This window comes from Microcebus murinus, chromosome 17 (genome assembly GCF_040939455.1).
Source record: "Microcebus murinus isolate Inina chromosome 17, M.murinus_Inina_mat1.0, whole genome shotgun sequence".
In the NCBI taxonomy this organism is placed as follows: Eukaryota; Metazoa; Chordata; class Mammalia; order Primates; family Cheirogaleidae; genus Microcebus; species Microcebus murinus.
The window spans coordinates 21,967,283-21,978,540 of record NC_134120.1 but is presented as its reverse complement, the minus strand read 5'-3'; the positions used below and the strand labels follow the sequence as shown (position 1 = coordinate 21,978,540).

At 44.9% G+C, this 11,258-nt stretch overlaps 1 pseudogene; it reads right to left on the bottom strand.

Moving 5' to 3' along the window:
* Positions 1-6,828: 6,828 nt before the first annotated feature.
* On the bottom strand, positions 6,829-6,973 carry LOC142861793 (uncharacterized; annotated as a pseudogene).
* Positions 6,974-11,258: the final 4,285 nt, after the last annotated feature.

The following is an 11,258-nucleotide window of genomic DNA, read 5'->3' as shown; positions in this document are numbered from 1 at the left end:
TTATCGTCCACAAATATTATAAAATCTAAAATTTCAGCATTGGAAGGTGTATTAAATAAGGGTAACTGGGTCCATCTATCCATCAGAAAGATGTTTGCATTCTTTCTACTCTGCCACCTCCAGACACTAGTCACACTGGCAGCTGACAGCTGGGCAGCTCTCTGATTCTGAAAGTGGGGGGTGCCACAACAGCAGCTGGCTGTGTTTAAAAATGCATATGTACTACCATCTTCCTTGTGACAAATCCCAACTCAGTGATTTATAGCCTCTGAGATGAGACTGAGAAACATAAACATGGTTCAGCGTATATATTTCATGTAACACAGTTACATGAATGTTCTATTTCTGAGTGTTGAAGTTGTCTCCATCTTCCAGTGCTCAGTGCAAATGTCCCCTCCTCTAGGAAGTCTTCCCCACCTCTCCGGCCAGAAGCAACCTGCCTTCTTTTGCACGTCCTCAGTATTATCTGGCTCTGTCTTATGGCACTTTCCAATTTCTTCCACTTTTGTGTTATGGTGAAATATGTAAACATTTTATTTTCTCTACTAGGTCATAAAGTCTTTGATGTCAGGAGCTTCGTCTTTGGACAGCGTGTCTAGTTAGACACGTTTAGCACAGTACCCTACAGGAGATGGATTCTCAGTAAATCGAGGCAGAAAGGAGGCAAGGGAAGATGAACAAAGAGGTCTGTTACATAAAGGAGAGGCCCTTCTGTGTGGAAACCGTCTTTAAGGGAGTATGCAAGAGAAAGTGAGGGAGCAGAGGATAAAGGTGAACTGGGTGAAAAGTCAACTGGTTAAGGAAAGGAATGTGTCTAGACAAACAAGGAGCAGGTAGAGGAGGGAGAGCAGGGGGTGAGAGTATGTTACCTAGATGGGTAATGCTTGGCCCTACAGCCTGTGCTTGCTGCCTCCTTGCACCAGTTGCTTTTTTCAAGTCTACTTGCTCAATGGCTTTGCTTGCTACCCTTAAAGAAGTCAGAGCTAGGCCATTCACGGTGGCTCATGCCTGCAATCCCAACTACTCAGGAGGCTGAGGCAGGAGGATCGCTTGAGGCCAGAAGTTGAAGACCAGCCTGGGCAATACAGCAAGACCCCCCCACACACACACACACACAGCCCCATCCCCATCTCTCAAAAAAATTTAAAAAGGAAAGTCAGAGCTAGGCATATGCCCAACCACGGGCAGGCTTAAACTCTCAGAAGGCAGGTTAATTCCTTCCCTAGAAGGTAAGCGCTGTGTGTATGAGAACAAGCAGCTGGCTCAGTTAGAAACCTCTCCCCGCTGCAAATGAATAGATTCGTTCCTATGACTGAGTTGCCGGAACATCTCGTTCGTCAAATCATTGCTTCTTCAAGGAAACCCATGCCACTGCTGACAATGACGCCTGTTTGTCTCAGACCTAGGACATTGTGTTGACACAGAAGTGTGTTCAGAACCCTCTGATTGGGTTAGAGATTACATCACTGCATGCTGCCTATCGGACCATCCTTCCCAACTCATCCTTCCCAACTTTTTTTTTTTTCTGAGACAGAGTCTCGCTCTGTTGTCCAAGCTAGAGTGCCGTGGCATCAGCCTAGCTCACAGCAGCCTCAAACTCCTGGGCTCAAGCTATCCTTCTGCCTCAGCCTCTCAAGTAGCTGGGACTACAGGCATACTCCACCAAACCTGGCTAATTTTTTTTTCTTTCTATTTTTAGTAGAGACGGGGTCTCGCTCTTGCTCAGGCTGGCCAACTTAGATCTTATTTTCATTTGAAGCAAGCTTGGCTGCAAACCAATGAGCCCTATCAGTCTAAGTCTGGCTCTCCACCTCCTGTCTTGATAATGCCAGCACCTCAAATTCACCTTGTCCAAAATAGCACCCTTCACCTTTCCACATGCCAAGGCTGCTTTTTCCCCCCTGCTTTCTCAATCCTGGATAAACGTATCTATTTCCCAGGCCAGGAAGCACAGAACATTCTACCACCCAGCCCCAAAGCCTTTTTCTCTCCTAGGCTACTCAGATGCCTCTTCCCATGTTTGCTGTGAAATCTATGGGTGAAGCTAGGGTCCCCTCCTCATCCAAGGGTTATCACCAAAGCCACAGTTAAGTCAAAGAGAAGAGTGTGGGATCCCTTTTCCTAGGAAGGGTTTTATGGCCACTCGCACGGCACAGCAAACAGTGATTAACTATAAATAAACTTGTAGTTTGCTTCTCTTTCCAAAGGGACGCTCACCAAAGCCTAGTCACCTGCTTCCTTCTGGCCTGACCTTCAACCTAGGACAGTACAATTCTTGCAGAACACGGGCTGCCCTTTATCAAGCAGTCTGTTTGCATTTCTGAGACTTTGCGGATACAGACTCTGCCTAACCGAAGATTAATCACCATTTTCTCACATCTTTTTTTTAAAACAAACTAGTCTTAACACTTTGGGAAAAACTCCTCCCTGTCCCTCACAAACTTAACAAAGCTCTATCCTATTCTTCCCTTTCTGTTCCTATTCCCCTGGCTTAGGCCCTCTTAGTGGTTTAATTGGTCTAGGGTATGTCTTGACCCTCCTAACTAGTCACCTGATTTCTGGTATTATTCCAGAATGATACTTTTATGATACATTTTCATCATGTCACTATGGTCACTGCACCTCCTTGGAAACCCCCAAAACCTTTCACTGACTCTCCATTGCTTATAGAACAAAGACCAAGTGACTTAGCATGGTATTCGACAAGGCTTCCACATTTGAGCCCCAACCTACCAGTCTAGTCTTACTTATGTTCTCATATCCTAAATTCCTATCAAAGGGGCAAGCTCTAAGATTTTACATCCACTTCTTGGTCTGGAATTCATTTCCCCTATCAGAACCCTCCCTACTCTTCAAGGCTCAGATCTTCAATGGCACCTGCTACATGAGTCTTCCTTGATTATCCTACCGGAAATGTTTTATCCCTTCTCCTGGCTCTTCCATGAACCTCTCCCCTAACACTTGTCACCTTTTATTTTGTAGTATAGTAGTTTGTGTGCATACTCTAGTTCTTCCAAATTGCAAACCCCATAGTCAAGGACAGTGTCATTCAATTTGATATCCCTTTCAATGCCTAGCACAGTCCCTTATGTAAAGTTACTTAACAAAATATTTGTTAAATCCATTAATCTGTAAGTGGTGAGTTTAGTCAACAATTTTTGTGTATAGTTAAATAGTTTCAACTTCAACCTTTTTCAATTTGGGAACATTTTGTTCAGAAATTATGTTACTTATTTCTCATATGCTCATACTCCCAGTCCAGAGGTTAATTCACACAGAAAAGAGGTTTCCTTATAAACTCAAGTGTGCTATACTCCAAATAACCGTGTAGTGCCTACTTGGCATTTTTTCATAACAATTAGTTCTTTTATGGTCCCTGTGAGGCAGGGGGAGGAGAGGAAACAGGAAGGGCCAGGAACATATTCAAGGTCCCCAGCAAATGAGGACAGAGATTAGATATAGAACCTCACAGGGCTGAGGGAAGGTTTGTGCTGCACACCCCCCCCCCCAGCGCTGGTTCTCAGAGCAGCTGGTGAGTCATCCGGAAGGATGCTGACTAGTGAACAATGAGATTTAATCAGCTTCTCACGCAGGACAGATACTGAAGAAAGATATTTTGTAGACAGGTGATTGCCCTGACAGTGCAGTCATGGAAAAGGGTCAGTTCTGGCCCACCAATCTGGCCCTGGCCTGTTCTGGGTCCTGAGGTGACTCAGTCACTCACCTGTCCAAGCCTCGACTGCACCTTCCGAGAAGAAAAAATGTTGGACTTAGGGAACCAATAGGCCCTCTCTAGCTCTCAAACTGTGATCTGGACACATTCATTCACTTTGTCAGTCAAATTCTGAGTGAGTGCCTCTGTTATGTTTCTGGGAAATACAAAAAAGCCCAAGCACAATTGGAGAGGGCGGAACTAACAAACTTGAAAAAAAAAAAATTAACAACTAAGTGGAGGATAGAACAGGGTAAGCTGTTCTAGGGATAAAATGGGGCCAACTCATGGAGAGTCTGGAGAGCAGGCTGTGAAATCTGACTTTGGCACAAGGGAGGGAGAGAAGAGGGAGGAGTCGGGGGATAAAGGAATGATAAGGAGGAGGGAAAACAATGAACTTCAGACTTTGAACAAGACATCTCTCATCTTATCTGAGCCTCACAGTATGCTCAGAGCTGTGTGAGATCCAGGGACAGCAATCAGGTTCAATCTACTGGTGAATAAAATATTTCAGGCCTTCCAACAATAATGCCCCACCTAACTATCTTGATGGGGGATTAATTCCAGGTCCCCTTCCGGGCCATCCAGCTCTAGTAATTTGTAGTGGCTTCACACCGTACCTGCCCAGATTCCAGGAAGATGAAAAACCTGAAATGGGAGAAATGGAATGTCTATCCAGACTTCTGATGTAAAGTTCAGGGCCTCTTTCTACTACCTTGGTGTGATAGGATAAAAGTGTAGTTTCTGAAAGGTAAGTCAGGCAGCCATTTGTAAGACAGATAAGCACTGGAACAGGAAGGGGACCAAAATGTCACCAGTTAGGAGGTGTGGCTGTTAATGAGGGCAGGAGAAGGCAGTGTGAAGAGTAGGACACTGGTCATGGTGATAAATTCATTGTAGGAGATGAAGGAAAAACTATTTTCAGATTCCATTGATGTCTATTGAGCACTTTTTCTATTTCTAGTTATACACTCAGGCATTTTCACATGCCTGTTTAATTTGGTCTTCAGAATGACCTTGAAGAGATAAATAAGTTTTATAGGAGATATTGGGAGAATTGCCATGGTCTATGGCCAGCAAGCAGTAGGGCAGAATTTGAATCCAGGTGTCCTCACTCCAAGCCCCATGTTCTTTTCATGACATATGGATCTAGAGAAGTGGCACTTATAGAAATGGCACAGTTGGGAAGGGTGGCCCATGGAGGGGAAATATGGTGGCTTTGATTTTGGACATGTGGATATTGAGCTGGGGGGGGGGCATTCAATTACAGATTTTCTGTATTGATGATGCTCACGTCTTGCTTTCCATCCTGATTCACATAAAAATCAGTGACTTTCACTGCATTACTCCCCCTGTGTCATGCATTACTCCCCCTGTGTCATGCTAGATTCCACCATCTCAGGCAACTGCCCCACCTAATACCTCCCTTTATATCTATAACTGTCTTAGTCTGTTTGTGTTGCTATATAGGGATACCTGAGTTTGGGTAATTTATAAAGAAGAAGTTGATTTGACTCACTGCTCTGCAGGCTGTACAAGAAACATGGTGCCAGATTCTGCATCTGGTCAGGACTTCAGGCTGCTTCCACTCCTGGCAGAAAGGGAAGGGCGGCCAATGTGTGCAGAGATCACATGGACGGAAAGAGAGCAAGAGAGAAGGGGAAGGTGCCAGGCTCTTTTTAACAACGGGTTCCCAGGGGAATTCTCGAAAGAACTAATAGAGCAAGAACTTACTCATTACCAAATGAGTAAGGAGAGCACCAAAGCATTCATGAGGGTTCTGCCTTTATGACTCAAACCCTATGAGACCCTACCTCCAACATTGGGGATCAAATTTCAACATGAGACCTAGTGGGATGGCCAAACAAATCATATCCAAACTATAGCAACAACTCTCGAAACTTCCGGGTTTCCAGTTCTCTCATTCCCATTACAAATGCCTTTGACTTTTTGGAAACATCAATCCCTTGATCTTTCCATGTTCTCTGAATCTTTTCTTAGTTCCTCCAGGTTTCTGCATCTCCCCAGATGACTCTAGTTGTCTTAGCTCATCATCCAAATTCTGCTGTTACCTTTGATTCTCCAGCACTCCATCCCTCCACAACATCTTTCAAATGACACCCCAAAACTGGCTTGATGTTACAATCTGCCTTCACCTTTACTTAGTTGCCAGAGGAAACTTTGTCGATCTTTCAGAGAACACTCACAAGTCCATGATCTCCAACCTCATTTGGGCCCCAAGTACTCCTCAATTCTTCCCCTGCCTCTCTCTCTCATTGATTTCTATTTATGGAGAAATTCCGAGATCTCCGTGCCAGCTCTCCCCATCACCCTCCTCCCTACAAGTGCAACAATATCCACACCCTTCCTTACTGCTCTCCCTGCCCCAGCATAGAAGTCCCCACCCCTCCTGCCCAAGGCCAGGCCCCACCCTCTTCCGCTGCCCTTGGGACTCTGTCCCTGAACACCCCTGTGTGTCCTTTCATTTCCTCTGTTGGCTCCTTTCTTTCAGCTTCTCTACATGCTCCAACTTCTCCTTCTTCAGTTCCTAACTTTTCCTTCTCTGCTTCTCCAAACTTCTCGAAAGAAAGTCAGCTTTGACTTCTTCACCTCACACCAGAGCCGCTGCAGTCTGACTTTCACTTCCAACTAGCTTTTGCAACTAAGCCCCTATGATCAAAAATGCTTTCCTAAGGGACACATCTAATTTTTATCTTCCTGGACCTCTCTGCTCCTTTTTAAAAGTTTTATATTTTTAGTTCTGGTGAAATACACATATCATAAAATTTACCGTCTGAACCATTTTAAGCATATAGTTTGGTAGTGTTAAATAATATATATTCATATTGTTGTGCAACCATCTTCCTAAAGTGAAATTCTGCACCCATTAAACAACTCCCCAGCCCCCCTCCCCCCAGCCCTGCCAACCACCATTCTACTTTCTGTGTCTATGAACTTGACTATTCTAGATATTTCATATAAGTGGAATCACACAGTATTTGTCTTTTTGTATCTGGCTTATTTCACTTATAATATTCTGAAGTTTCATCCATGTTGTGGCATGTATTAGACTTTCCTTCCTCTTTTTTTCTTCTTCTTTTTTTTTCTTTCTTTCTTCATGTGTCCAAGGCATGAACTGGTCATGGGCACAGACCAAAAGCTAAGCTGGGATAAAAAAGGGGTTGCTTTGTCCCTGGATGATATGAAATGAGCACCATTCCTTCCTTTTTTAAGGCTTAATAATATCCCATTGCATAGACAGTCATACTTTGTTCATTCATTCATCTACTGATGGACGTTTAGGTTGCTTCCACCTGTTGGCTGGTGAATAGCGCTGAAATAAACATGGGTGTAAAATATTTCTTCAGGACTCTGCTTTCATTTCTTTGAAATGTATATCTGAAAGAGGTATTGCTGGTCTGCTCCATTTTCAGAAGGCCATTATTTCCTCCTTCCTGAAGCTCCCTGCTACACTGTCTCCATGAGACATGGTCCTCATTCTCACTTCCAGTTCTCTTGGTACCCTTCTTACCCTTCCATCTCCTTTGCAGGCTCTTCCTCTACCTGTCATAGGGGTCTGAGTCAGTCAGGGTCCAATCAGAAAAACAGAAGTTGTCTTGTAAAGAGAGGGCATTTGACACAGGGACTTGACCACATAGACATTGGAGAGCTGAAAGAATATTCAGGGCAGTATTAAGGTAGCCCAGATCAGCAACTGCAGGAAGCCACTCCTACCCCTAGGTCTGGGAAACAAAGAGGTGAGGTTCACTCCCACCTCTAAGAGGAGACTAGAAGCTCTCAGAGATGCCCTCCCTGCTACTGCATAGCTGGACCTTGGCCTTGTGTTAGTCAGGGTTCTCCAGAGAAACAGAACGAATAGGATTTATTAATACACAGGTAGATACTTAAGATGGGACTTACTGGCTCATAAGATTATGGAGGCAGAGAAGTCTCACAATGTGCCACCTGCAAGATGGAGAACCAGGAAAATCAGTCTGCAGCCCAAGGCCTGAGAAGCTGGGGCAGGGAGCTACGGGGATGCTGGTGTAAGTCCCAGAGTCTGAAGGCCCAAGGTTCAGGGACTCCAAAGAGAACATAAGATGGACATCCAAGGGCAGGAGAAGATGGATGTCACCACTCAAGTAGAGAACAAATTTGTCCTTCCTCCACCATTTTGTTCAATTCAGACCCTCAGTGGATTGGATGATGCCTGCCCACACTGGTGAGAACAAGTCTTCTTTACTGAGCCTACTGACTCAATGCTAATCTTTTCCAGAAACAACTCACAGAAATAATGGGAGACTGAAAACCTCAGCCATAGCCTCAAAGAGAGAGTCTAGAAGGGTGGACTTGGAGCCAAGAGGCAATACACAGTTGACCAGCCTGGGTCCACCAATCTTCTCACCAAACTCACTTCCTAGAAGGGGTCTCAGTTTTCTAAGAGTAAACTCTCACGGCTCCAGCCTCTACCTATGTGCCTGTGGCATCCAAATCCACCCATCCTCTACAGACTTCTCTACTGAACTTCAGCCATTTCTGAACTTCAGACATCTTTTTTTCCCCCAGTTTCCCACTGAGAATGTCTACCCTAATGGCTGGAATTAAATGAGCTACAGGCTGGACTTGTCATCTTGCCTCCTCAGCCTGCTTCCACTCCTCTGGTCTCTGTCTCAGCTGGTGGCATCACCTCTGCCATTAACCAATCCTGAAACTGGGGCCCTCCTCAACCTCACTGGCTCCTTTGCTTCTCAAATCTCTCTCTGATCCCTTCCCTCTGCTCCATCACCACACCACTCTCATTGGGTTAGGGGCTCCCACAACCTCCTAATGTCCTGTTGGCCTCTCTTCTTGCTCCCATGAAGCTCACACAGCTGCCCAAGTGCTTGCTCCAAAATCCAAACCTGGCCCTGCCACTCTCTTGCTTACAACCCTTCAGTCCTACTGTCCTACTCTCATTTGGCCCTCACCTTCTCCCCAGCATTTTCTCTTGCTTTCCTACCTGTCCCTTCTTCAGAAATTCCAAATTGCTCAAACTAAACTGATTCCCATATTCTATTATCCCTACCTGGAAAACCTCCCCTCCTCTAAACTCCTTCTGAGCTAACCCTACTTACTCTTTAAAACTCACGTCAGGGTCCCCAGAAAATCTTCTCCAACACTCATAGAGGATACTCGAGTCACAAGGTGTGACAAGGAGTACAGAGTGATGTCTGCACCCCTGCAAACACAGGTCTCCAGGCTGTTCCCCACTGTGCCCAGAGCCCCAGCCACCACTGGACTCTCTCGTGGCCCATTCCTGCAGCCCGACCACATGCCACATCCCTGCACATGCCATATCCCAGCACTTCTGGATCCTTGTTCTCCTCCACTTTCTTATACAAGCAGCTTTTCCTATGAACTTTCATATCTACACCTCTCCCTCACCCCCAACATCCAATCTCTAGGCCCTCTGCCTCCTCAAATCTGTCCACTTCTCCCCATCTCTGCTGCTCCACCCAAAGCCAAGCCATCCTTGACCCTCATCCAGAAGGATGCAATAGCTTGTGCCCTCACTGGCTCCTGCCCCTCTCCAATCCATTATCCCCCTGTAGCCAGACCTTTTCTGCATGGACATGTGATCCTGTCAACTACCTATTTAAAAACTAAGACTATTTTTTTTAAAAAAAAGTCTGTAGTCCCAGCTACTCAGGAGGCTGCGGTGGGAGGATTGCTTGAGCCCCAGAATTTGAGTCTAAGCTGGGTGGCATAGTGAGACCCCATCTCTAAACAAACAAACAAAAAAACATGGGAGGATTGGCCTTTGTTTTTAAGACAAAGACCATGTTATTTAACCACAAGACCCTGCAAACCACCCTTGGCTTGGTGCTCTCACTTCACCATCTTAGTATCAGTCAGTCCTTTGCCGACTTCTACTTCCTTAGAGCCATTGTACACCCTAACTACTCTTTCCTCTTTGCCTAACTAATTTGTACTCAGACTGCAGCCCTCAGTGTAAATGTCATCTCCTTAGGGAAACCTTCACTGATTCCTAAGCCAGATTAACTCTCCCCATTACACACTCCTTGGTGCTCATCTCTCTGTAGCAGTTATCACAATTGTAAAATTGTATGAATCGTTTAATGTCTTGTGTCTCTCACTTGGTAGACTGTAAGCTCCATGAAGGCAAGAACCAGGCCTGTCTTGTCCACTCTTGCAGTTTTAGTACCTGGCTTGGTGACTGGCATATAGCAGGTCCTTGCTAGTGTTTGTTGAATTAATGTTAATTAATGGATTTCCCCACCCCTATCCTAGGTGGGTTAGGTGTCTCTTCTCTATGTCCTTATTATACATACACTGGGACACTTATCTCTATCTTTGTACTGACATTATAAGTATCTGTAGATGTGTCTGCCTGCCACCTCTATTCACCTCTCAGTCCATCGCCTGCCACCCCCTTTACCACCTGAGAGCTCTGTCATGGTGGGGTAATCGCATCAAACCAAGTAGGCATTCCAAAAGTGTTTGCTCAATGAATGGTGCCAACTGGGGGAAAAGACTAGATTAAAAGTGAAAACCCACTGGGCAGCCCCTAGATGTGGGAATCATCTCGATGGAGTTCAGTTGAAGAGCTGAACCTTCGGGATCACCCATAATTTTGAAGCAGGAGGAAGAGGAGATAGCCAAAGTGAGCCAGGAGATCTGGAAGAGCACTGTGCCACAGACGCCAAAGGAAGCGTTTCAAGAAGGAAGGGGAGATTAGTTGGGTCAAATCTTGCTGAAAGAATAAGGAAGTTGAAGACTGAGAAAAGGTTTGAATTTCACCAAAAAAGAGTCACTCTTACACAGTTTTAATAAAGTCGTGGAGATAGAAGCCAGATGGTCTGAGCTGCAGAAGGGACTGATTTCACAGGCGGGAGCAGACCAGTGGGTTGCCTGTTGAAATGGCAATAGAGAGGGGAGTGAAACTCCCCCATTTAGATAGATAAAATGAGCTCCAGAATGTTCTATTTGTCACATTTTCTTTTCACTTCTCCTTTCTGCCCCAATAAATACAAAATGGGCTGAGAGTCATGGGGTCTGTGACCAGAGCACAGTTCCATTTCCCTTTCCTCACTGTTGGCATCATACGTTTTGAATATTATTTTCACAACTGGATTGAAAAAAAATCTTATGCCTTCCCACAACCTTACACAAAGATAACCGTTGCCACACATGCCTATTCAGAGAGTGTTAGTGAAATACAAAAATATAAAGAAGTCATTTATCTTCACAAAAGAAGCTAAAATGTATTTTTCTACCAAAAAAATAGTTGTAAACTGTTGTGGGGATTTTTGTTTGTTTGTATGTTTTTTAGAGACGGGGTCTCACTCTGTTACCCAGGCTGGAGTGCAGTGGCCCAATGTAACCTCAAATTCCTGGGTTCAAGCAATCCTCCCACCTCAGCCTTTTAAGCAGCTAGGACTATAGATATGAGCTATCACATCTGGCTAATTTTTAAAAATTTTTTTGTAGAGATGGGGTCTCACTTTGTTGCCCAGGCTGGTCTTAAACTCTTGGCTTCAAATGA